Source organism: Macrotis lagotis, chromosome 1 (genome assembly GCF_037893015.1).
Source record: "Macrotis lagotis isolate mMagLag1 chromosome 1, bilby.v1.9.chrom.fasta, whole genome shotgun sequence".
Lineage (NCBI taxonomy): Eukaryota > Metazoa > Chordata > Mammalia > Peramelemorphia > Peramelidae > Macrotis > Macrotis lagotis.
Genome location: NC_133658.1, coordinates 350938112 through 350965949, shown reverse-complemented (window position 1 = coordinate 350965949; position 27838 = coordinate 350938112). Strand labels below are relative to the sequence as shown.

General features: G+C 39.6%; 1 long non-coding RNA gene across 1 annotated transcript; it reads right to left on the bottom strand.

Annotated features, from left to right (window-relative positions):
- Positions 1-8019: 8019 nt before the first annotated feature.
- On the bottom strand, positions 8020-11418 carry LOC141517763 (uncharacterized). Its single transcript, XR_012476980.1, has 3 exons — positions 11322-11418; positions 10853-11003; positions 8020-8136 (listed from the first exon to the last, which is right to left on the bottom strand). It is a non-coding gene; the product is annotated as an uncharacterized LOC141517763 (long non-coding RNA).
- Between the last annotated feature and the right edge of the window lie 16420 nt (positions 11419-27838).

Genomic DNA, 27838 nt, shown 5'->3' with positions numbered 1-27838 from the left:
CTTTTAAATTTCTCTTCTTTGTTATTGCTTTTGGTTATTTTTAACTTGATTTACTTTGGAGAGAACCATGCTTATGAGTCCATTGTATAACATCATCTTCTGAGGCTTCTCTTAGGTCCTTTCTACTATACCTCTTTGCAAAAAGGATAATATTCTCATGAAATCTTACAGAAAAAGGACTAACATCAGCATCAATAGACTCTGGTGACAAGTCAGAGAACCTCAGTTCAGACTTATTGGCAGTTAGGTGATATTGTATCACTAGCTGTATAATCCTGGACAAATTATTTCACTTGTGTTTTCATTAGTTTCCTCATTTATAAGATGGAGCTTATAATAGCAGCTACTTTCCAAGGCTGTTGTGAAGATCAAATGAGATAATATTTATAAAGTACTTATTATAGTGTCTGGTACATAATAGGTGATATATAAATTTCAGCTAATAGTAATGTTAACTAGTCAAAGTTATGCTATATTATATTTGCATCTCTTTAAATCAGTCTTGGAATAAGTCTTCCCTTTCAATTCAATTTGATAATTTTAAAGCATCTACTATGTACAAGACTCTGGAGATATGAAGACAAAACAACAATACTCACTATAAAAGAACTTATATTCTTATAGGTCAGGGGGTGGGGAACCTTTTTTTCTGCCAAGTGTCATTTATATATTTACAATATCATTTTCAGGTCTTACAGTTATCCATTTAAAATCAGCCTGTGATATTTGGTCAAACATTTAATTAATTCACCCCTAAAAAGCCCCTAGATTTATTAAATTTTGAGGCCTGCCTTGGTTGCCATGGCAGCACCAGACTAAATGATTTCACAAGTCTTAATAATACCCATGGGCTGGATATTCCAAGTCATTTTTAATAGGTGGTTCTTCATTTGAACAAGTGCCTGAGGCCGAATTTGAACTCCTATCCTCCTGACTCCAAGGCCAGCACTCTAACCACTGCTCCACCTAGCTGCCCTGAAAAGGCAAGTAAATGGAAATAGAATGTTGAGTTTGGGAGACAGAAAGTTTGTTAACTTGGCTGGAATGAAGGGTGTATGAAGGGGAGTAACAAGAAACAAGTCTGGAATGGTTGGAGTTGGGAAAGACTTTAAATGTAAATCTGGAACTTGTATTTTATCCTAGAAATGACAGGGAATCACTAGATATTCTTGAGCAAAGGAGGAGAATGACCAGATTTGTGCTTGAGCAAGTTTATTTTGTAATTGTGTAGAAGGTGAATTGGAGAGGAGAGAAACTGGAAGCAGGGAGAACATTGTATCAAATTTCAAAACAGTTCATGTGAGAGATGATGGAGAGCTAAGGGTGGGGATCCTATGAGTGAAGAAAAGGGGTAGATATGTGTTAGAAGGGGAGAGATATGTAGAAAAAGACTCCACAAGACTTAATCATTGAGAGAGGAAGAATTGACAATTGAGTCAAGATTGTGTCTGAAAGGATTAAGTTTGAGAGAATGGTATGGTACTTTGTTCTGTGCTTTGAGGAGGACCAATGACAGCATGAATGATTGCTTGACTCAAGTATGATTTGGATTTAAAAGAGACAGAGTTGCACAAAGTTGTCAGTCTTGCCCTCTCAGAGTCTCCCAAAGTCCAGTGGTAAAACAAAAGCTAGGATGACCAGAGGTGGCCCAGGATGCAAGGACCTTGGCATCCTTGATATCTGAGCATTTGGACAGTTAGGTGGTACAGTGGCCAGAGCACCAGCCCTGGATTCAGGAGGATTTGAGTTCAAATCTTATCTCAGATACTTGATACTAACTGTATGATCTCGGGCAAGTCACTTATCCTAATTGTCTTGTATCTGGGGCTATATCTAGTCATTGTTATTCCTATCTAGTTACTGGACCTAGATGGCTCTGGAGGAGAAAGTGAGGCTGGTGACAACACAGAACCCTCTCACTCAAATTCAATTCGTTTTCTTGCCTTAGCATCAACTCCCTGATGTTATGGTCTTCTTTGAGAATGAAGGATAAACATCATCATCATCATCATCATCATCATCATCATCATCATCATCATCATCTGATGTCTGAGCAAGCTCTAAAAACACCCCAGAACCTGCTTCAGTTGTGTTCATGAAACAAATTGTTTCTCATTCACTCATTCCACTGGGAGAAGTCTTCATATGCTTGGGGTAGATATCCCCCTAACTCACTGATGGGTTTGAGGCTTGTAGGTTTTAGAGGAGGATGATGATGATTTCCGTTTTGGATTTTCTGTATTCAAGTCAGATCTTGAGGGGATATTCTTAGAGAGATCTTGATTGCTAAGTAGGGGAACATGCTAGAGAGATGAAGACAAGAGTAGGAGGATAGAAGCCCCAGAGAGTAACCTCTCCAAGTTTCCAAAGAGAGGTCATGGAAGTGTCAGTGAAGAGAAGGTATGCTAACAATCATGGAATGGCTTTAGAGTTCAAACTCTTGAATTCAGTCATATTTTATCTCTGTTCTCTTTTAGCTATGTGACCGTTGGAAAATCACTTCTCCCTAGACCTCAGTTTCCTTCTTTGTAAAATGAAAGGTTTGTATTGGATGATATCTAAGGTCCTTTCCTGCTCTATGACTTCTGACCATCCTAGATGAATAGTCTTCAGACTTCTGTCCATGGTGGGAATTCTGAACCCCTGGAACAATCTCCCATTTCCAAAAGTTTTCTGAAATAACCCAATTATTCAGAGTGGGACCCAAAGAGGGAAACCCAAGCAATCTTCTGTTGAGAAGATCTTGAGCACCCCTTCCCATCATATATGCACATAAAGCCACATGCAGACACATGCAGATCTTAAGCTCACATTTATCCCAGACAGGTTCAGGCAGTGGAGGATATAAAGGCTATGGCTTTGTTTGGTGCAGTGAATGCCAGCCCTTGTGCCCTGCTGACTGGAGGAGGGATATTTGTCTGTGTGTGTGTGTGTGTGTGTGTGTGTGTGTGTGTGTGTGTGGTGGTAGTGGGGTGGAGGGTTGCCATCCTATTTTAGAATAACCAAGATGCACATCTGTAGATTTTGTACTTATTTGCTTAGTTTTAGATGAGGACAGAGCTATAATTGCTTGTCAAATTGATTGACAATTTTTAGAAATGTCTTTTCTTGAAACATTACCCCCTTCCCCAAAAGAATAGTTCAAACTGTTTTTTTTACCCCCTCAACTTTTTTTTTCTCTATCTTAAAGTAGTAATTACTTAATGAATAGCCCTCCACATTTCCTGTCATTTGCAGGCCATAATGAGCAACTCTTTTTGTCTGCTTTGTTAACAACAATAAAAACCATTTTAAAAAAAGACCCAACCCACAACAAACACCCAAGACCTCTGTAGACGGGCTCCCAGTGGCCCTGTGAATGTTCCATAACAAGTTATTTCCTGCTGTGCAAACTTAGACAGCAGGTTATCTATTCTATTCAATTCTGAAGAGAGGATGCCTTATTTTTTCATCCTCCAAAGTCTTCTACTATGTCAGGCTTGGTAACCTGGACCAATCTCACTGGGACCTTTTTCAGAATACCACTGATTCTCATTCCTGGACTTTGTGGCTGTCTATTTTTTTCCTTTCCTTTTTTCAATTATTAAGTATTTGTTTTTCTCTCTCCTGCTTCTCTCCTTTGTGTCTGCCTTTTTTCAGATCATTCAAAGATTCTAAAAATTATATAAACCAGAGCCCAGAGTTATCTTTGCACAAAACCCCACCATAGTACCCACTGAGATTTGTACTTTTAAAGTCTTTAGATCCTTTGCAAACAGGTTGCTTCTTATATGGTACAGAGCACTTGGAGAATCCTGGAATTGGAATCAGAGAGACCTGGGTTCAAATCCCACTTTTGAAGCTTGTTATCTGTATGACTTTAGGGAAATCACTCATCTTCTCTTCTCTGTATTTTGGTCTCTTCATCTGAACATAGAAATGATTACACTCAGTACCTGTTAATAAGTACTGTTATTAATAAGATGGTTGATGTTGGAGAGTAGGGTTCAAATGAGATAGTTTGCAAAAATGTCTTACAAACTTTAAAGTGTTATATACCTATCATTTTTATTATAATCAGTTCATAGATTTGGAGGTAGAAGAGATTTTGGAGATTATTTAGACTACTCCCACCTCCATTATACAGATGAACCCAAAGAGGTATAGTGATTTAAGTGATATGTATGCCATTTACAAGCATTTATCAAAGTGCAAAGTATGATACTGGACTCTAGGGGTATAAAAACAGAAGAAAAACAGTCCCTGCCCTCAAGGAGATTTCACTCTAATAGGGAGAATACCATGTAGAAGCACAGAAAAAAACAAAACAGATACAAGATAATAAAGTGTTGGGGAAAGGCACTAGCAGTTGGGGTGATGAGATGGCTCATACAGAAAGTTGCTCTTAAACTGTGTCTTGAAGGAAACCAGTGATTATAAAAGGTAGAGGTGGGGAGGGTAGACATTCCAGGCCTGGAGAACATCCAGTGCAAAGGCAAGGAGCATGCAGAAGGAGTGCCAATGTGAGAACTGTAAAAAAAACAAAAAAACAATTTGACTGGACCATAGAATGCATGTAATGAGACTGGTTAATATGAAACCATTGGAGTGCAGTGTTGAGTTCCTGAAGGGGGACTGACATTGTTAGACCTGTACATTTGGAAAAATAAGAGAGGTTTGAGACAGAGAGAGAGACCACAGTGAAGAATATTGCAACAGTCCAGGTGAGAGGTGATAAGGGTATCTAGACTTGGGTGATAGCTATATGAGTGGAGAAAGGGATCTAGTCTTGTTCCTTCATTGATTAACATGCACTCCCAAGGAGGTAACTCATCTACCAATGAAATTTTATACCTGTTTTGCAATTTATGTTTTCTTGGAAAACAGCCCTGGGGATCTGAGAGGTGACTTGCTCAGGGTCATATTGCCAGTACAAGATAGAAGCAGGATTTGAACATGCCTTCCTACATTTACACAAGTCCTATAATAAATTCATGAGAGGGGGGGACTCAAGGAAAGGTCATACAGCAAGCCCATAAGTTTCTCATCCATGTCTGTATTCCTAAAGAGGCTGTGCTAGGGTGAAGCTGAGAAGTCCAGGAGAAGCAGAGGAAGAGCTCCCAGTGATTTTTTTCTGTTCACATATTATCCTTTTTTTCCTTCCTTGTAAATCTTTTTGAAAGGAGAAAAGGAAAAAAAGGGGGGGGGTAGAGGTAACTGGGGAAGTTCACAAGGCTTTTTGGCAGAGTCAAGACTTTATTAGACAGAATTTGAATTTACCCAATGTCCCTAACTCTGTAGATCACCCCCGCCCCCAGCTCTCAGCAGGGTTTCATTCTGTTTGGAATTCCATCTATCCCTGATGTCATTCCCGTTGGGGTTTGACTTCATTTTGAGTCAGTGACCCAGCCCTCAAGTCCCTGTCCGTTAAAAATCTATCATAAATACATAAACTAGCACAAAGGTTGGAGACATACAGTGATACAGAGACTGACTAGCAGTAGAGACCAAGCGAACAATTTTTACAATTCTTTTTTGGAAACGGTTTTTAAAAAGTCTTTTGTTCTTCTCATGTTATTTGAAACCATTCAAGTCACCTCCATCCACAGAGTCCTTGAGCCACTCAGATGTTGCACATTCCATAGAACCCAACCTATGACATTCTAAGGAAGCTTCTCAACCTGGCTTGGTTATAATTATAAGCAGGATCTATCCATTTATTGGATGCCTTTTTTCTGTAATGTGGGCTGTTGCTTCTGACAGAGCTCTGAAGCCCTGAAAACTTCCTCCCTCCCTCCCCTACTGTCTCTGGGGGAAGGGATGATTTTGTTGCTTTTGACCTGGACCATTATCCCAGAGCAAGTCTCTCAGGTCACTTGGATCCTCATAAAGTCAGAAGGTTCAGAGAGTCATTTTGACTCACTGGAGTCTTGACAAAGTTTTGCCAGTGTACAGTAAAGTTCTCTAAGACTTCCCTTTCATGAGGCTGGTCTTAACTGACTCTGAAGAATCAAACTGAGGCAAAAGGGAAAGGCTTCCTTTACAACTTCAGTTTCCTGGTTTCCTGTCCCTGTAGTTTCTGTTCTCCAGACAAGAACAAAATACTGGGAAGTTTGGAGGGTATTGCTGTGTAAAAGGGAATACAGGACTTTGCATCTTGTTAGAAGGCCTTACAAGTCACACAAGGGAAATTATTTCTAAGGACAATAAAGAGGGGCCCAAAGTAAATAATGACTTTTTATTTCTCTCTCTCTCTCTCTCTCTCTCTCTCTCTCTCTCTCCTCTTTCTTCCTCCCTCCCTTTCTTCATCTCTTTTTCTTTCTTCTTCCCTCCCTCCTTTCCTTCCTTCCTTCCTTCCTTCCTTCCTTCCTTCCTTCCTTCCTTCCTTCCTTCCTTCCTTCCTTCCTTCCTTCCTTCCCTTTCCTTTTTTAGGTCAGCACCTTCTCAGATGAGCTTTAGGACTACCCTGGTTGTAAGAGGCAGAACAAAGGAATTCTGTAGTTGAGACTTTCATAGCAGTCCTTGACAGCTTATGGCACAATGTTATAGAAATAAAGAAGAAAAGTTCATGCCCACTGTTCTAGGCATCTATTCTATATTTTTACACTACCATTATATACGATATAACATATTAGCATTCTTTTTTCTTATTCCACCACCACTCCTGCTTCTTCACCTGCCCAATTCTTCATTGCATGTCTCCACTCTTTAGTCTAATATTGACCAAGGGAAGTGAGGAAACCTAGGGCGTCATGACACAGCACAGATTCCCCCTGGCTTATCTAATGGTTGGGCTACATAATGCTTGGGAAACTTTTCTCTCAAATTGTGGCTGAAGTCTTCGAACATTCTCTACATACTAAGAAGAGTATGAAGACATCCTACAGGAGACCTGTCTGAGTTTCCCAGAAAAAAAAGGTGGCTGAAGTGAACAGAGCTATAGGAAAGTGGTTGAGTGGGGACAAAAGTAACATAGACCACATGAATAATTGCTAGGACACATTATTTGACAGGGGAGTTTGGGTTCCAATTTCCCTTTACCATCCCCATTTTCTGTTACTTCTATTCCCAGAACAGTGAGAGAGATCCTTAGGTCAGGGGAAGTCACTCTGCATTATAACACCCCCAGTTCAAGGTTTAGAGATGGAAGTAGTAGCTGCCCTTTCTCTCCTTATTCTGACTCTGGCCAATAATCTGGGTCAGAGTCCATTACTTTGCTCTTAGTACAAGGACAGTTGGTCAATCATCTGCCTTGTCACCACACCCTAAAGACGTCCTTTGAGATTGACAGAACCCTGGTCAGTTTGTTAGCACAGGGTTCATTTCTCTGCCTCAATCTTTTTTTTTTTTTTTTTTAGAAAAATCAAAAAACAAATTTTAAAAAGTATAAGCAGTATTTGGTTTGTATTCACACTCCATAGTTCTCTCTTTGAATGTGGATTGCATTTTCACAAGTTGCTATTTCTATCATTGTTGATATTATTGTGTACAATGTTCTCTTGGTTCTGCCTCGCTTCATTCAATATTAGTCCATCTAAGTCTTTCTATGTTTTTTTTTTCTGGAAACCACCTGCTCATCATTTCTTATAGAACAATATCCTATCATACCACTTGTCACAACTTGTACAGCCATTTTGTAGTTAATGGGGATCTCCTCAGTTTCCAATTCTTTTCCATAGCTGCTAATATTTTTTGTACATATGAGTCCTTTCCCCTTTTTATATGATCTCCTTGGAGTACAGACCTAGTAATGGTTGTGTTAGGTCAAGGGATTTGCACAGTTATGCATCTTTTAACAGATAAGAGATTCATAGATTTAAAGCTGGAAGGAACTTTAGCTAGAAAGGATTATTTTGTCAAGCTTCCTTATTTTACTGATGAAGAAAGTGAGCACATTAGAATGTGAGCTCCTGATAGACTATTTTTTTTTTCTTTCTGTCACTGTATCCACAGCATTAGGACAATCTGTGGCCCATAGTAATCACTTAATAAATGCTTATTGAATTAAGTACAATAGAGGTTGAGTAATTTATTCAAGGTTGAACAGGGACAGGATTTGACCTCAAGTCTGGTTCTTAGCAATATTTTTTCCACTATACCTTCCTGTCACTTCTGGAGGGGTCTTGGTTTGTGTTGAAATCATGGGTCCTGGAAGAACTAAAATACAAAGTTATTGAGACTAAGGATGGTCTCTGGTCATCTTGGTATCCCTAGCACTTCACTTAGTGCCTGTTGAATAATTAGTTATTGGTAAATTTTTAAAAATTAAATTTATGCTTAATTTTAAGGTATTTGGAATCCCTCAGTTGGGGCCAGGAACAAATTTACTTTACACAATGACTAACCCTGTGGAACTGAACTGGGTGGTACATTCTTTGAATTTACATAATGCATTTTATCAAGTCAGGGTAAACCACTGAATTTATGGTCTTGCTTGTCTCTAATTAAAGTAATCATATAACAATGAATAAATCAGGGTGACCTAGAGGCCTTCAAAGTCTATACAATGTGGTAGGAAGACAAGGGGAAGGAAGGCAGGGAAGTCCTACAGATTAATCAGATAAGGAGGGGAAATTCTTCAATTCTTAGCACAAGGCTTTCCCTGCCCCTTTGTAGGGCCAGCATTGAGTTCCAAATCCATAGAGGCCTTGACCCTGTGGGGCTGATAATGTGGATGACTTGACCACAGCAAGATATACAGCAAGCAAAGCTTTATCTCCCATCTCCATATTGTGAGGCCAGAATCAATAAGCTCTCATCACTCAGACATCTTGCAGGAAACTGGGAGGAGTTGTTATCCCTCCTAGAGTCAAAGGCGACCAGATCTTGGCCAACAGAAACAGGAAATGTGTGTGCCCTCTGATGGGGGCAGATTTTGGCAGAAAGAACAGGAGAGATGGCAGGGAGGAAAAGCAGGAGGGGATGAAGCTTTTGTCTCTGAGGGCCAGAGTCTCCTCGCTAGCACATTTTATGTCCCAAAGAGTATGTACACGTGTGTGTGTGTGTGTGTGTGTGTGTGTGTGTGTGTGTGTGTGTATGCACACATTGTGTTACAGTATCTCAGAACCTGGCAAGAAAGAGAGAAACTGAGGGAGGGGGAAAAACCCTGATGCTGGAAACATCTGGATTTTTATATGTTTAGTATCTCCAGAGAGTTTTTTGTTTGTCCTCTTTGCCAATAAATTCAATACTTTTCACTAAAATATATGGGAGCAGGAAATTTATATTAAAGGTTAAGTATTCCTATTTCAATCTAGCCCAGAGTTATTAATAAGAGCCCAGCTTTTCAAAAAAAAATCAGCAACGTGAAGTCTTTTTGAGAGAACATTATCATTTTTGGGGGGGTGGGAAGAGGAGAGTTCTCATTGCCAGACAGCTTAGATGAATCTTCAGAGACCACTCCCTTCCCCTAGCCCATCCTTTGGAATGATTCTTAGCAGAAGATATACTTGGAATGGGGGTGGAGGGAGGTTCCCTAGGGCACCAGTGCCAACCTCTAAAGAGCAGAGCCCCCTGGAATTTGTCTTCTTTCCCCACCTCAATCCTCCAAGTAAAATAAAATAATACTTTAAATGACAGGCCCTGCTAAGTTGGTCAAAGATATGTTGACAGTTGGAGAAGTTCCTTTATCAGAGACTGGAGGCAGGATTGTCATTTATAGTGAGAGAGGACAGGGAACCTCCCCATTGCCCCTCTTCTGATATGGTTAGACACTTGGAAAAGATCACTTAATCTCAAGGAATTCTCAACTGGAGCAGTTCACTAAGCTTCAAAAAGTGGAGCTGGAAGGAAGCTGGTTAGTATTACTACCCTCCCAGAACTTTCACTATGAGAAAGTGTGATAGCGCTGCCTATAGGGAGTGTCCCAAGAGGGAACTATTGTATTCATGTGTCACAGACCTGGACTGAATCCTCAAGGGGGGTCTTGTAATTGATGAAGGAAAGGGAAGAGAAGGGGAGGGAAGGGAAAGAAGGAAAGGGGAGGGAAGGGAAGGTTGTGAGTAAAGTACTTTAAAAAACTTAAATTCCTATACAAATAGGACTCATAATTATGATTTACCTTTATTATTATTATTATTATTATTAATATTAGTCATATTACTTTAGGACTAAATAAGGGCAGATACTGTCTTGCCTTTCAAAAAAGAAGAGAGTATATGCATAGGTGTGGGACTTTGACTTAGATTCCTGTCCAAATTCCAGAACATATTATTAAAAGGTTGGTTAGTGACCAACTAGAAAAGGAAACAGTGATCAATAAAAGAAAGGAGGACTCACAAAGAACAGGTCATGCCAGGTGAGCCTCATTTCATTTTTGGCAGGTTAACTAGACTGGTGGATCAAGAGAATGCTGTACATATAGTTCAGTTAGAATTTAGCCAGGTGTTTAATGAAATCCCTTAGTCTCTCCTTGAGAACAAGATGGGAAGTTGCAGGCAAGATCAGTTTGGTGGATTTGGATCTAGGTCCAAAAAGAAGTCAACATTGCCCTTAAAGGAGGTCCCTAGTCAAAAGCCACTATACTAAGTGTAACATGATTTTTATCAGTGCCTTGGATAAAGAGATTAGATGTCAAGCTTATAAATTTTGAAGATGAGATAAAACTAAAATAGAAAACTAGAACAGCTAATGCTTTCAATAATGGATAGAGTAATCTAAAGGATCATATTCTACAATGTCAAGCTGAATCTTATAAGATAAAATTTAAAATCCTACATTTGGGATTTTTAAAGAAGTCAGTTTTATAAATCCCAGAAGTTTAGATATAGCTAGATTGCAGTTTATCTAGAAAAGATATGGGGGGGGGGTTATTGGGTAGCAAGTTCAAGGATCAGGTAAGTGATCATCTGACTGTACTCTATTTTGAACTTACCATTCCTACAGTATCATATTCAATTCTGGGTACTAGATTTTGGTTAGAGCTTTGATACGTTGGAAAGTTCTCAGAGAAGGCATTATGGACGATGAAGGCCTTATTATAGAGCTGATGAGAATCACTTAAGAGATGATGATTGATGGTGAGCCTGAAAAAGACAAGCAGGAATTTGATGTATTCAAGTATTTTAAGGGCTGTCACAAAGAAGAGAAATTAGATATACTACTTGGTTCTTCGGGGAGAGATGTAATACCCTTCCTAATATACCCCATTTTGCTAGCAGAGGAAGATCAATATAAGCCTACCAGGCTCACTTAACATGACACCAAGCTTTTCTTTGTCCAGTCACTTTCCATGGGCATCACCACCTCAAATCTTAGAGTAACCAAGTAACCAAGGTCAACAGAAAAAGCTCAGAGTCAGGTCTGTTCATGCCAGAGGGTCCTGAGCTGGACTGATTTTTTACCTGTTGTATTTACAGAACTTTGTAGCCACTGGCCTTCATATACTTCAGAATAATCAAGCATACTTTGGCCTAGATCCCAGGATGTACCTCCATCTACTCAACCTATTGAAGGAATGTTTGCTTATGTATGGATTCAGAGAACTCTTGTTAAAATTCCGTAGTCCATCAGAGTTCTTGACCCTTGGCCTGAGAGCAAGGTCATTCTGGACAACTCTCTGGAATCAGCTATGGAGATTTGATTGCTAAATTTCATTGTGAACAGTTAAAACTCAGAAATCAGCAAATGGTACAAATCAGGGCCCAAGGTATTGTTTTGTTGATTGTGTAGACTTTAAAAAAGTGGTGGAGATAAGGTAAATTAAAGTTAATCTTTCTGTAATTTCTGGATATATATATTTCTATAAAGAAATCTTCATGGCAAAAAAAAGGTGGTGAAGAAAATGTTAATGCAGATTATACTAAAAATGTGCTGGGCACATTTTGGGGTGGGAGGGGAGAACTGGTTGTTAAATATTTAGTAGCATATCCCTGACTGGGCTTATCCAACCCCCTATTTTATAGAAGAGAAAACAGAGGTTTTTATATTTTATAGAAGAGAAAACAGAAGTTTTTATATAGAAGAGGTGTTTAAATAACTTGCTCAATGTCACTAAACCACAGGGGAGAACCTGGTGAAAATTCAAATTCTTGGATTCAAAATCCAATGCCTTTTCCAATCCAGTACATTGCTAACCAAGCAGCTAAGTCCTTTTTTCTATACAATGCTGTTGAGATTATACTCTTGGATTTCCATCCCTAATGTGACCATAGATTGACTGTGAGATCTTTGGCACAACAATGAACTTCTCCATGCCTCAATTTATCCAGCTGTAAAATAGGGATAATTACACCTACCTCACCAGGGCTGTTGTGAGAATTAATTAATGTTTGTAAAGGTCTTTGTGATCCCTGGATGAAAGGTGCTATATACGTGCAAAGTATTATTATTTTTATTATTATTATTATACAAGTGCCAAGTCTTATTACCTTAATTAGCTTTTCTAGATACCAGAAGCAATTAGACCCATCATTTTACCCAATACCAATTTGGAAGATGAAGGGTGGTTTCTAACACAGAAACTCATACAAGAGAAATGGTGTTCCCAAATGAGGTATCCTATAACCAGATTTCCCTCTGAATGTTTTCTAAGCATTTTGAAATCCCCTCCAAAGAGTAGAAATCTTAAAGATTATCTGATCCAATCTCCTTATTTTACTGAGGAGAATGTCCAAGGAAGTTACTTAGTACAACTAGGATAAGAATTCTCCCTTAATCAAATCCTCAGTGTGTGGAGCAATCCAGTTTCTTGATGACTTTCGGTAAGGGAGAGCTCATTACCTTCAGGGGCCAACATTTCCACTCTTGGACAGCTTTAATTATGAAGAATTTTTTTTCTATCTAGCTTCCATCTTCCTCTTTACAGTTTCTGCCAGCTGCTTCTAGTTCTGCCCTCTGATAGGCATAGAACAAATCAAGTCCCTCTAAGGCATGATATAGTCCTTCAAATCTTATGTAAGACACAAATTTCCTTTATGTTTTTTTTCCAAGCTCAACACCACCAGTTCTTAAAAATTATTCCTATATACACTGTGTTCTTGGGTATCCATTTCTGGATGCTCTCTATCTTGTTAGTATCTTCCTTAAAATGTGTCATATGGAAATGATTCCAGTTGTGATCCAACCAGGCAGAGTGCTAGGATTTTTAATTCTTTGGTTCTGGAAATCAGCCTTCTCAATGCCACCTAAGTGTAGTAGTTGCAGCTTTTAAAAAAAAAGACATTGTTGACTTGATAATCTTGCAATCCACTCAGATCTTCAGATCTTTTTCAGATTATCTTTCTATTCCTCCCCTAATATTTTTTAATTGAAGTATAGCAATTTATATTTATTTCTTTCCAATTTAACTTTATCATATTTGACCCATTTTTCTAACCTCATTGAGGCTTTTTTTTTTTTTGTAAGGGTAAGGAATCATGGTTTTGTTATTTGCTTTCTTAGTTCTTCCTCTTAGCTTTGTGTTATCTACTAATTCAGTAAGAATGCTATATATGCCTTCATACAAATCCCTAAAACCATGGTCTCTTTTTATACAAGAGCAAGTTGATTCTTTAGATTCAGACAATCCATCATGACCTCATATACTTCTATTTGGGGAAGAAATGGGAATGGAAGGGAAACAGGTTATATGGAAGCACAGGTACACTAGTGGCTAAAACATTTGTCTAATGAATAGAGGTAATAGAAACTTAATTGTAATTATCTATCACCCATTAAAATGAGAGGGATTCTCAACTGCTGGCCAAATCAAAGGCCAACGTGTCCTTCTGAACACTCTGAGCTCTCTTGATGAACAGTGCCACTTATTGTCATAGTAATCAATGGGCAAAATCATGATTGCATCTTGGACCAAGCCTATGGATTGGCAGACTTTAAAAAAATGAGTCAACCTGCTGAATATGTATTCATTTTTACTGATGAATTGATTGAAGTTTATAATTCTCATGAAGGGAAATGGAAAAGGTTTTTGATCCATGATAGCCAGGGAAACCTAGAAGTTTAGAGCAAAAGGAGTGTTGGAGAGCAGTTAGGTCAAACCAGACCTGAACAGAAATTCTTAGCAATTTATCTCCAACAAATGACTAACTAGGCTCCATTTGAATTCTTTCATTGAGGAGGAAGTTATAACTTCCTAAGGCAGTCCATTCCCCTTTTAGAAAGTTTTATTAGGAAAATTTCCCTTTAATGAACTAAAATTCCCTTTTTTAAAAAAGATTTTATTTATTTTGAGTTTTACAATTTTTCCCCTAATCTTACTTCCCTCCCCCAAACCCCCACAGAAATCAATTTGCCAGACCTTACATTGTTTCCATGGTATACATTGATACAAATTGAATGTGATGAGAGAGAAATCATATCCTTAAGGAAGAAAAATAAAGCAAAAGTGATAGCAAGATCAGACAATAAGATATCAATTTTTTTCCTAAATTAAAGACAATAGTCCTTGATCTTTGTCAAATTTCACAGTTCTTTCTCTGGATACTATAGTATTCTCCATTGCAGACAGTCCCAAATTGTCCCTGATTGTTGCACTGATGGAATGAGTGAGTCCATCAAGGTTGATCATCACTCCCATGTTGCTGTTAGGGTGTACAATGTTTTTCTGGTTCTGCTCATCTCCCTCAGCATTAGTTCATGCAAATCCTTCCAGGCTTCCCTGAATTGCCATCCCTCCAGATTTCTAATAGAACAACAGTGTTCCATGATATACATATATCACAGTTTGCTAAGCCATTCCCCAATTGCCTTCAATTTACTTGACATTTACTTGATTTCCAATTCTTTGCTGCCACAAATAGGGCTGCTGTGAATATTTTTGTACAAGTGATGTTTTTACCCTTTTTCATCATCACTTCAGGGTATAGGCCCAGTAGTGGTATTGCTGGATCATAGGGTATGCATATTTTTGTTGCCCTTTGGGCATAGTTCCAGACTGCGCTCCAGAAAGGTTGGATAAGCTCACAACTCCACCAACTATGTATTAGTGTCCCAGATTTCCCACAACCCTTCCAACAATGATCATTGTCCTTTCTGGTCATGTTGGCCAGTCTGAGAGGTGTGAGGTGGTACCTCAGAGATGCTTTAATTGGCATTTCTCTAATAAGTAATGATTTAGAGCAATTTTTCATATGATTATAGCTTGCTTTGATCTCCTCATCTGTAAATTGCTTTTGCATGTCCTTTGACCATTTGTCAATTGGGGAATGGCTTTTTTAAAAATTTGACTCAGTTCTCTGTGTATTTTAGAAATGAGTCCTTTGTCAGAAATACTAATTGTAAAGATTATTGCCCAGTTTACTACATTTCTTTTGATCTTGGTTACAGTGGTTTTGTCTGTGCAAAAGCTTTTTAATTTAATACAATCAAAATCATATAGTCTGTTTTTAGTGATGTTCTCCATCTCTTCCTTAGTCATTAAACTGCTCCATAGATCTGACAGGTAAACTACTCCTTGATCTTCTAGTTTGCTTATAATTTTGTTTTTTATGTCTAAATCTTGTATCCATTAAAATTCCCCTTTCTACAACTTCCTCTTTGTTGCTTCTAATCCTTAGGACAAAGTAGAACCAACCTAAGCCTTCTTTCACAACATAGTCCATCAGATATTTATAGGATTACAGACAACTTAGAATGGGAAGACACCTTAGAAGCCATTTAGGCTAACCTTCTCCTTTTCCAGATGAAAACATGGGACCCAAAGTATGTGAGGCATGTTCCCCAAGATCACACAGGTAGAAAGGAGCAAAGATTTGATCCTAGTTCTTCTTACCACATCTGCTATTTTTCTGCTTCCTTATTTGAAGACTGCCACCATTTTCATCCTTAAATTCCTCTCTAGACTTAACCTCCTCAGTTCCTCCAATGGGTTTTACAAGTTGTTTGTATTTTTTTGTTTTCTCAGTGCTCAGAACAGTTGCTTTTACTATAGGGCTTAATGCTTATTGATAATGTTATTGTTCTTGGCTATTTCCAGTGTTTTCCCCTGCTTCTTGATGCCTCCAGTTTGTCAGCATCTTTCCTAAAGTTGGATTTCCAAAATTGTACACAATACCCTGGATAAATTATATTCCTATCAGATGCTGACTTTCAAGATGGTTACATTAATTCAATCTAGGAACTGGGAGCTAATGGAGACTAATGCTTAAGGTCAAGTTGGAGGGTATGTATGTGTGGATGTATGAGGTGATCAACAATAATTCTCCCTAGTGCTGTCTGACTGAAATTCAGTCCTTATGTCATATTTGTATAGACACTCTGAGGTACTAGGCCCTGGAAGAGAGAATTCTAAGCTCAATTTCCTGCCATTTTGAGTCTCTAACTTCAGAAGTGAAAACTGGGGTGACTCCTTCCCTGGACTTATAGCCCTACCTTCCTTGTGTCTCAAAGGGCAGGCTCAGGGCTTGGCTGGCAGAAAGGGCAGAGTTTTCTTTATTAATGATAATAATAACAATTATTATACATCTCATAGGAATATAGATTGAGAGCAGGAAGGGTCCTTATCGATCATCTTAGTCAAATTCTTTATTTTGCAGATAAGGAAATTGAGGACCAGTATGGTTAGGAGACTTGTCCAAGATTAAGGTCGAGGCAGGAAGTGACTGAACCGGGATTCAGTCTCTGAGACCTGACCAGAGTCTCTGATGCCAAATCCATTTCCTTGTCCAAGACCTTGTCCAAGGTCCCACAGATAAATAATGATACAGAAATCAGACCTCCTATTGACTCCAAATCCAACACTACTCACTGTACTTGAGGACAAGTGACTTGTACAGGGTCATGGAGTTAATAATGAATATTGGAGCTGGCTCTGCAGCCCAAGTCTTTTGTCACATGAACCAACTGTCCTGTAACTAGCACCCTGATTTCATCATCAAGGGACCCCAGGGATTTGACTGTCAGAGTATACAGCTGTAGGGCCAATTCCTTCCCTAGGAGGGGTGTCTCCTCTCCTAACATCCCCATATTTCATTTATCTTAGGGGGTGTGGGGGATAACAGATCTCCTAAAATCTGACACCTCATGGGGCCACTCCTAAGCATTTTCAGAACCCAATTGATGAGATGAGGAGATTCCCCCGGGGCTTAGCAGGGGTGGGAGAAACTTTTCCACTTCATCTGCTTTCCCAGTCAGCTATGAAGGGGTTAAGCCCTGTTTTCTTTGCCAAGTTCAGTTTAGCCCCTTCCCACGGGGAACAAAAGCTGCCCTTTTACTGTTGGCTGCCTTATTTTTCTTTGTAAGGACAGTTTAATGAAAGTTTAGCCAAATTAAGAGAGAGAGAGACACACACACACACGAGAGAGAGAGAGAGAGAGAGAGAGAGAGAGAGAGAGAGAGAGAGAGAGATCTGCATTTAAATGAAATTCTTGTGTGTCTCACCACAAAACAAGTCTAAACCATGCACATCTCTGTGAGATGGCGATAGCAGGGTGTGGGCAAAGCCCAGCACCTAGGAAGAGAATCAGGAGAGGTTTCCCAGAGAGGTTTTGCCTGGTCCAGGGATCCCAGAGTGTGGCTACCCTACTCTAGAGTTCTTCATTCATTCTAGGAAGACTGACTTAGAAAAGCTCAAATAAAGGTCATCAATGACAGCTTGGAATAATGAGAAGTGTGCCAGATTTATAGATGAAAGAGCTAGATTCAAATCTCTGCTCAGCCCTTACTACCAGTGTGACCTTGGAGGAGATGCATAGTTTTCTTATCTGAATAATAAGAGGGTTGAATTATACCAAATGTCTTTGGGCTTCCTTATGGTTCTAGATCAGTGGTCCTATGATCTGAATCTCAATGTGCACTAATATTAGCTGGAAAGCACATTAGATTTGGAGTCCTAGGCCTAAGGTTTGAATCCTTTCTAAGCTTTTTATTCTTTTGTGACTAGGGATTTCACCTATCCTCTCTAGGACTCAATTTCTTAACCTAAGCTGTGAAATGAAGGGGTAAGATTAGACAATCTCCAAAGTCCCTTCTGGCTCTAAATCTACTCTGATAATTGATGTCTATAATGTGCCTTACTGCTTGCTGAAGTCCTACCTGTTCTTTAAAACTTGATTCCAATGACACCTCCCACAGGGAGTCTTTCCTGATCCTTTCTCTTCTCTGCTGTCCTGATTTTTTTTCCCCTGATGAACTTAACCATCAACAGATACAAGCATTTCAAAAACCAAAGACCAAAATAGGATAGTTTAAGAAAATGTGTGTTCTTAATATGCATAGTTTGTTTTTTAAAAAAAGATTATATATTATATTTAACAAAGTATGTTTAAATCTAACAAATCTAAACCTGATCTACATAACATGTGATACTCTGTCTTGCTCTGCCACTAGACTGTGGATTGCAAAAGGATGGAGATCGTGTCTTACCTGAACTTTATATTTCCCTTGGTGTAATCACTTTACATGAAGCGCCTGTTTAATAAATACTTGAGTCTAATTTCATGAAGAAATGCATAATATAGTACATACCCTGTATGTGGTCCACAATACTGAGTATAACTTGAAGCAAATTGGGAAATATTTAACAAAATAAAGAAAATTACAATAAAACAGATAGTATTAACATGTGGTTTTCTAAGATAATACACAGTCAGAAAGGCTCTATCTGCATTGTTTAATAGTTCCCATTTCTATTTGAGTTTAATACCAATGGTGTGGTGAGAAAACCATTCATTAATTTTGGAATCAGAAAACCTGAATTCAAAGTCTGGCTTTGCTATGTATACTTCTCTGGGCTGACAGTTTCTTCCTACAAAATTAAAAAGGTTGTTCTGCATTATTCAGCTTGAAATTCTATGAGAGGGTACCCTAGTTGACAGAAGTTAGTTGGCATTCTGAGTTGGTCAACCGGAATGTCAAAGGGTGCAAAGGTGGATCTTTCTGGAAGGTACTTGTAGCTCAGCACCAACCTAGGCTGAGTGTCTGCTTGCTTCTTTGGGCCAGAGACTGACTCACTTCATGGGAGCCAGTGCTGGAGTCCTGGGTGAGTCCTGCTATCTCAGGATGCCTGCGGCAAAGGCTGAGTCCCCCATGCATTGGAAGGCCCAGCTGGCTTCTGAGCAATACCACTGGGTCACTTCCAAGTGACAAAACCAGCAGGCTTTTGTGGCTCAATCTTGCCTGTTAATTATTCCCCCTCCAAAACAGGAGGGCCCTGGCTTATAAAACCTGAGTCCTGCAGGCTTTCTGTAATTATCCCAGGGCAGGTTCATGTTCTTGCCCAAGGTGGGGTGTGTGTGGGGATGAAGAAAGAGCTGCCGATGCAAAGCTGAATGTCTGCAGAGTGGCGTGCCTTGATGCAAGACAGTACCCAGCCTGCCAGTGGGAAGAAGTGCCAAGCTGCCTCCCTGCCTGCCTCATGCCCTCTCTTGGCCCCTCCTTCCCCCTTCACAGCTAGACTATGACAAAGAATTATGACCTCAAATTCTGGCTGCAGGAGGGAAAGTGTTAATCCCTGAGTTCACACTGGGCTGACCTCCCTCTCTATCCCTGACAGTCTCCCCAGCCCTCCCCACCCCTCAGAAGGGGACCTCCTCACCTCATTTACCACAACTGCCCTGGTCAATATGTGTCTTTCCATGAAGACTGAATAGCTTCAAAGGAGAGCCTCTCCTGGGCCTAATAGAAGGTTTACAGTCTTCCAAGAAAGCAATTTTTCCTCTTGTATTGATTTAGAATAAAAACTGTGTAATTAACCCACGGAGTGCCCTGCTGACCTAGCTCTTGAGGGGTACGACAACCAAGCGGACTGTCTATCCCACTTGTGGGGTGTAGCTGGCCTCCGGCCAAACCAAGGCTTTCAAGCAAGGAAGCTGTTGGGTTGGCAGGAGACACAGCAGGGGAGTAGTCATAGTGGGGCTCAATTTCCTTGCCTTTCCTCCACAGATCTTCCTGAAAGTGTTCACTTGGCCCCTGCACAGATCAGAGTATGAGGGTCATTTCATATACTCATTTTGTCTTCTTCCTTCCTTCCTTCCTTCTTTATTTCTTTCCTTCCTTCCCTCCTCCCTCCCTCAATTCCTTCCTTCTCTCCTCCTTCCCTCCTTCCCTCCCTCCCTCCCTAATTTCCTCCCTTCCTCCCTTCCTCCCTCCCTCCCTCCCTTCCTTCCTTCCTTCCTTCCTTCCTTCCTTCCTTCCTTCCTTCCTTCCTTCCTTCCTTCCTTCCTTCCTTCCTTCTTCCATTCTTTCCTTACACACATTATATATCTTCTTTGTTCCAGGTTCTTTTCTAGGTGCTGAAGATTCAGAAAAATAATGAAACAGTTTTTTGCTACCAAAGGGAACAGCATGATCACATAAACTTGAATACAAAATGTAAACAAAGTTCATGTGTGTGTGTGTGTGTGTGTGTGTGTGTGTGTGTGTGTGTGTCTGTATCTATATTGGTGCAGAGTAGCTAGAACCTGGGAAGACAGTTTCTTTCAAGTGCTCAGTTTCAAAAGAGGCAGCAGTAACCAAGGCAACCATTCAAGGGGAGGAGTAGGGCTGATGTTCTGGTGTGAGAGTAGTTTAAATTCTGGACCCTTAAGATGAACTTTGTAAAGGATCTCTGCTCTAGGGTCAGCCCCTTCCTTTTTCTAAATGAATACTCTTATTATTAGGAAGTTCTGTTTTAATTTAATGCAGTGCTGAAATCCACCTGCCTGAAAACTGATGCTCATTGGTCCTTCTTTTACTCTCTGGAGCAGAGCAGAACAAATTGAGTTCTTTTCCCCCAAGATAGCTCTTAAGATTTTTGAAGGCAGCGATTGTGCCCTTCCCAAAGCTTTCTCTGTCCTAGGCTTAAATTCCTTTACTGTCTTACATCCAGTATCATCCCTAATGAGTGCATTTAGGAAGTGAAATGCCAAACCAATGGGGAGAAGCCAAAGAAAGGCTATGGGAGGGGCTATGAACATATAGAAAAGGAGGACAGGGTTATATATACCAGTACTTCTTGGAAGACTGGCTCCTCAAAGTCACCTAGTACCTTACCCTCATTTAACAAATGAGGAGACTGAGACCTGGGGAGTTAAGTGATTTGTCCAAGGTCATTCAGGTTCACAGTCTCCAGAAATAGTATTATTTCTATTGTGTAGTTCTATGAACTCTGGACTCTTGAATCTTACGCTAAGATATGATTACCTATCTATCTCCCAACTCCCTGTACCCCACTGCCATGTATATTGTAGGTGTATGTCTTTAGGACCATAAACAGAACACATGATACTACAAACAGATGAATACTGATATGGTCCAAAGAGGTCTGATCTGGACACTGAGACACTTATGTTCAAGTCCTAGTTCAACTTTAACTCACTGTATCAGTGAAACTGTAAGACTGGAAATGTTGGTGGGACTTGGTTGTTTATCAGCAAAAACAGAAGGTTGGACTAGATTATTTCAAAGATCCCCTCCTAAGATGGACTTTTATGAAATGTGGATTTGGGTAATATTTCTTTTGTTTATTAAAAATTGTTGTATCTTACTTTTGCATCACTTTCATTTCCTAATATATCGATTTACTCCTCTGTTGAGGTTTTTCAGTCATGTCCAACACTTTATGATTCTACTTGGTGTTTTCTTGGCAGTATATTGCCATTTCCTTCTCTGACTCCTTTTACAGATGAGGAAATGAAACAAACAAGATTAGGCCCAGGATTACATAGGTAGTAAATCTCTGAGATTAGATTTGAACATAGGAAGATGAGTTTTCCTGAATCCAGGTTTGGCACTCTATACACTCTACCACCTACTTGCCCCCTGTGAAGCTTTGGGCAAATTTCTCAAGCTTTCTGAGCCTTAGTTGCCCATCTATAAAATGAGGAGGTTGGTCTAAATGGATTCTGAGGTAATAACTAAATCTATTATCATATGATCCTATAATTTCTCCCCATTCTCCCAGTTTTTGTAACAAAGAAGTGTTTTGTTTATTTTCATTTTTTTAGGGGAAAAAAGCAGTTTATTGGGTAATATGTTCATAATCCCCCCCCCCCTTTGAAAAGAAGTGAAATGAGTTTTTTTATGTCTTCTTTGGGCCAAGTATATGATCAATGTTCAATATTGTTTCTTGCTTTTGTTCTTTCCATTTGCATTGTTATGTTCATTATGCATATTGTCTTTTGGGGTCTACTTATTTTACTCTGCATCATTTCAAACCTGTCTTCTATTTTTCTGAATTTTTATGTTCATTCTTTCTTCTTCTTCTTCTTCTTCTTCTTCTTCTTCTTCTTCTTCTTCTTCCTCTTCTTCTTCTTCTTCTGCAAGGCAATGGGGTTAAGTGGCTTGCCCAAGGCCACACAGCTAGGTAATTATTAAGTGTCTGAGATCGGATTTGAACTCAGGTACTCCTGACTCCAGGGCCAGTGCTCTATCCACTGCGCCACCTAGCTGCCCCACTGTTCATTGTTTCTTAAAACCCAGCAATGGAATGGAAATTAAATGATAGACCAAAACACAACAGTGGGAATTCTTAGACAATTCCTGGCAGATGGACACCCTAACTTTCTATTATCTTCTAGTGATGGCGAACTGGCAGACCATATTATTGTTGGTCAATTTCAATTCTTAAAACATTCTTTCTTAGGTTTGATTAATATTTTCTTCCCTACAACTTTAATTTGCCATTTTTAGTTCTTTTCAGAACCAAACTTCATCTTTTAATGTTAGTCAAAAAAGCACTTATTCAATAAATTATATGCTAGACAGTATAGATCCTCAAAATAGGAAAATGGTCATATTTTCTATTCTCCAATCTTAACATCTACAAATCCTTCTTCCATTCCTACTTGAGTAAATTTCCCCATCTCATTATCATCCTTTTCACTCTTCTAGAAACCCTCCAATTTGTCTTATGAAATATGGCAGTCTGAGATCATGGTTATGTACACAAAGGGAGTGGGTGGGGGGAGAATATGATCTCCATAACTAAACGTCTTTTGCTAGTTTCTTGAAAGCAGAAACAGATTTGGCTTCTCATTTTACATAGTAAGTCCTTAATGCAAATTCAGGGGCAATTGAGTGGCACATTGGATAGAGTGCCAAATTCCTCTTTCTGAGTTCAGATCTGACCTCAGACCCTTGCTAGCTCAATGATCCTCACTAAGTCACTTGACCCTGTTGATCTCAGTTTCCTCATTTGTAAATGAACTGAAGAAGGTAATGGCAAGCTAATTAAATATCTTTGCTCAAAAAACATCAATGGAATTACAAAGAGTTGCACATGACTGAAAAATTTCTTATTGAATCAAATTTTCTGTATATTTCAGGTCCAAGTTGGACTTTTGGTTGAAATTATATGCACAATAGCCTGAATTCTTCACATTCCCTTGTATGCATAGACATAATTTCAAGAATGAGATTGCCTGACAGCCTGGGTGGTCATCAAGGGGAATAATTTTCTTTTGTCTCCAGAAGGGCTGGATTAGGGCTTTATGCCTTCTTTTAATTACAGGTCCCAGGATCCTTGACTCTTGTCCTCCAGTAGCCTAGTGGAGACCATAAACACATTTTGCCCTAGGGCTTCAGCCTTAAGCTCTGGGAGGTTCTGAGCAAATTTCTATAGCTGGCTCTAATTTCAGCTGCATTCTGTTGTCTTGAATGGGTCTCTCAGGAACTCGGAAGAGTGAAGAACAGGAAAGTCGTCATTTATAGAAAGGGAAAGGTAAACTAGGGAAAAACTTGCCCAAGGGAAAAGGTGAACTGGGGAAAGCTGACTGGAATTTCTATAGAAAGTGCTTGCAGGTGAAGATGCAAATTCACAAGCAAGAGGAGTCTTAGGGACTGGGAGTTATGTTACCTGGACTCTAAGTCTGGCTCTGCATTACTTGTTAGGTGAGATTGATCAGTTCATGCCCTAATTCTTTTCATCTGTAAAGAGGAGATTGCATTCAATGATCTCCAAGGTCTCTTCTAACCCTAATGTTAGATAATATATATATATATATATATATATATATATATATATACACATATACATATATGTTCATATATATAGTGTTGTATATTTTATAATTTATATAATACTATATACATATACATTGTATATGTATATGTATATATATGTATATATATATATATATATATATATATATATATATATATATATATGTATGTATGTATATGTATTGGGTCAGTTGGGCATGCAGATTTCTTGACCACTGTTGATGTTGGTTGATGTTTATTTGCTCCTGCAACTTTTTTTTTTAAATCAATGAATCCTGAAATGCATGTATTCTGCCTGCAAGGTATGAACGAGTGTTGTTCATGATGCTACCCCTTTAAACAAGACACAAAAGGAAATCAATTATCTTCAGGATAATGCCATTCTCATCAACATGCAAGAAGCTTCTCTGTCTGTCACATCACCCACTTCTTCTCAATCGCTCCTATTCTTTTATTCCTACTCTCCTGCTTTCCCCCCAACTATGTGGGAGCCTAGATGGCAGTCAGGAAAAATGAAGCCATTCCTCTTCTCCAGCTTCATCCCTCAAACAAAAAAGGCAACTGAGGCTGGTGTTAAATCAGAGTCCTGTACCAGAATTGGGATCAGGGAGAGGGATGGAAAGAGAAGATAGTTGAACAGACACATTTTGAGGATAGGGACTATTTAATTTTTGTTCAGAGGATCATATATCTAAATATGGAATGGATCTTAAGTGTCAACTAATGAAATCCCTTTCTAAAAACAGGTTAAACAGCTTGATGAAATCCATAGAAGTCTAACAACTTGCCCAGTAAGTGGAAGAACAGAATTTGAACTTGTGTCCTATCCAGGGCTCTTTTTATACACTATTTTCTGGCATATAATAGGTATCTAAGGATTGATAGATCTATTATTTCATGAGTTTTCTCTGTGATCTTGCTCCTTTCCCATTATTTCTGGAACATTTACCCATTCTCCTTTACTGTCATTTTCACTTGTTGAAGTTTTATACATCCTTTAAAGCTCAGTTCAAATATCATCTCTTCCCAGAAATCTTCTCTTATCTCTCCAATCACTCTCTTCTGAACCCTCAGTTCATGTTGTTTCTATATATTTTTTATATACATTTACTTTGGTATAATTTCACTTCTATTCTCTCTACCAATGGAGACTCCAATATCTTCAAACCTAAGGTATCTGGTATCATAATTTGTCATGGCCAAGAAAAAAAGAAAAAAAATGGGTTGAGAAACTTCTTTGAATTTAGTTTAACTGGATTTAGTTTAATCTTCATGTCAGGTTCTCACTCAAAGCTTCCTAGCTTGGTTCCTGGCTTCCTTCATGACCCAGCTAAAATTCCATCTTCATTCCAGACTCCAATAGAATTCACAATCCTTCTTAATTTAGGTGCCTTTCCTTCATTAATTATTTCCTATTTCGAAGATGGCGACAAGAGATGATCCTGTCTTAGGTGCTCTCTCATAAATCTTCTAAACTAAGGACTCTAACTAAATTTTCAAGAGACAGAACCTACAGAGGGACCCAGTGAGGCAGTTCTCCTACTCAAGATAACCTGGAAAAGAGCAGAAAAGCTCTGCTCCCTGGGGTTGGAGGGGCGGCCCACCAAAGGGTTGGCCCACCAGAGCAAAAGAACTTCAGCCTCCCAGAGGCAGCCCCAAGGTGCTGGGAGCTGTGGCTCACAGCAGGGGGGAGTTTCCTGATCTACACCCCTGGGAGCACCAGGCACCAATTGAGGGAACAGCGGGGGACCTTTGCCAGAGAGAGCACATGAAGCCCAGCCCTCAGGGCACACAGACAGCGAGCATCCTGGCCAAGGCAGTCCAGATCCAGGAAACAGAAGCAGGCAGAGCCAGTAAGCAGGAGCCCCCAGGGCATGAGCCCATTGAGCCTAGGGAGGGGAGTGAAGAGAGACTGCTGAGCTTTGCCCCTGGAACAGGAATCTGGGGTTCTGACCACATTCAGATCCTGATCCCAGTCTAGGCCCCTCCATAGAACAGCAGGATCCCCCCACCTCAGCCCTGTGAAAGAGGGGGGTGCATATGGCTATTCACAGACCAGGAGGGAGGACAGAGCCTCACACACTGAGACCCTTGTGGGAGTGTCCCAAAAGCTCAGGAAGCACCCCCAAAACAGGCTAAGGCTGGGAAAATGAGCAAGCAGAGAAACAAGAGGAACACCATTGAGAAATATTTTGCCTGTGAGCCCAAGAGGGATCAAAACACTCATTCTGAAGATGAGGAAGCACAAGCTCCTGCATCTAAAGACTCCAAGAAAAACAGAAATTGGGTTCAGTCTATGACAGAGCTCAAAAAAGACTTTGAAAATCAAATGAGGGAGTTAGAAGAAAAACTGGGAAAAGAAATGAGAGAGATGCAGGAAAAACATGAAAATGAAGTCAGCAGCTTAGTCAAGGAAATCCAAAAAATGCTGAAGAAATTAACATGCTAAAAACCAGCTTAGATAAAACAGTTCAAAAAGTTATTGAGGAGAAGAAGGCTTTAAAAAGCAGAATTGGCCAGATGGAAAAAAGAGAGAAGAAAGCTCTCTGAGGAAAACAAATCCTTCAGACAAAGAATAAAACTCAGGGAAATTGATGAATTTACAAGAAATCAGGATTCAATATTTCAAAACCAAAAGAATGAAAAATTAGAACAAAATGTGAAACATCTCATTGAAAAAACAACTGATATGGAAAACAGACTTAGGAAAGATAATTTAAAAATTATTGGAATACCTGAAAGTCATGATCAGGAAAAGAGCCTTGACATCATTTTTAAAGAATTACTACAGGAAAATTGCCCTGATATCCTAGAAGCAGAGGGCAAAATAGAAATGGAGAGAATCCACAGATCCGCCCCCCCAGAAAGAGATCCCAAAAAACCAACCCCCAGGAATATTATAGCCAAGTTCCAGAACTCCCATCAAAGAGAAAATATTACAAGCAGCCAAAAGGACACAATTCAAATACCATGGAGCTGCAATCAGGATCTCACAGGACTTAGCAGCAACTACATTAAAAGCTCATAGGGCTTGGAATATAATATGCTGTAAGGCAAAAGAGCTTGGAATGCAACCGAGAATCAACTACCCAGAAAAACTGAATGTCCTCTTCCAGGGAAAAAGATGGACTTTCAGTGAACCAGGGGAATTTCAAATGTTTTTGTTGGAATGGCCAGAGCTGAACAGAAGGTTTGATCTTCAAATACAGGACTCAGGTGAAGCATAGAGATTGGGGGAGAAGGGGAAAATATGAGGGACTTAATGATGATGAACTGCATGTATTCCTGCATAGAAAAATGACACTGATAATACTCATGAATCTTCTCAATTAACAGAGCAGGTAGAAGGAGCTTTTATAGTTGAAGCACAGGAGAAAGCTGAATTTGAAGATAAAATATGGTGTAAAAATGGAGTCAATAGAAAAAAGGGAAATATAATGGGAGAAAGAAAAAAGGAGGGGGGAATAGGCCAAGATATTTCATATAAGATTTTTCTTTATTACAATGAGCTATTGCAATGATATGGAAGGGGGGAAGGCAAGGGGGAATGAGGGAATCTTTGTTCTCATCAGAGGTGGCTAGGAGAGGAAACAGCATATATATACTCAATGGGGTATAGACATCTGGAGTAAGAAGGAAAGTGGGGGGGATGGGGGAAAGGGTGGGCATGTAAATGAAGGAGGAGAGGATGGACCATGGGGGGAGAGTGGTCAGATATAATGCATTTTCTTTTTTACTTCTTGTAAGGGGCTGGGATTGGATGGCCTGTCCGGGTCCATAGGGCCAGGTGGATGCTGGGCCTAAGGGGTGGTATGGGGGCTTGGGGACTCTTGACCCCAGGGCCAGGGTTCTGTCTGCTGTGCCACTTAGCTACCCTACAGCAGAGTCAGTGAAAGGAGAGAGAAAATATAGTATATGGTAGTGGAGAAGTACAAATGGAGGGAGTTGCGATCAGCAATGGCAATGGTGGAAAAATATGGAAGTAACTTTTGTGATGGACTTA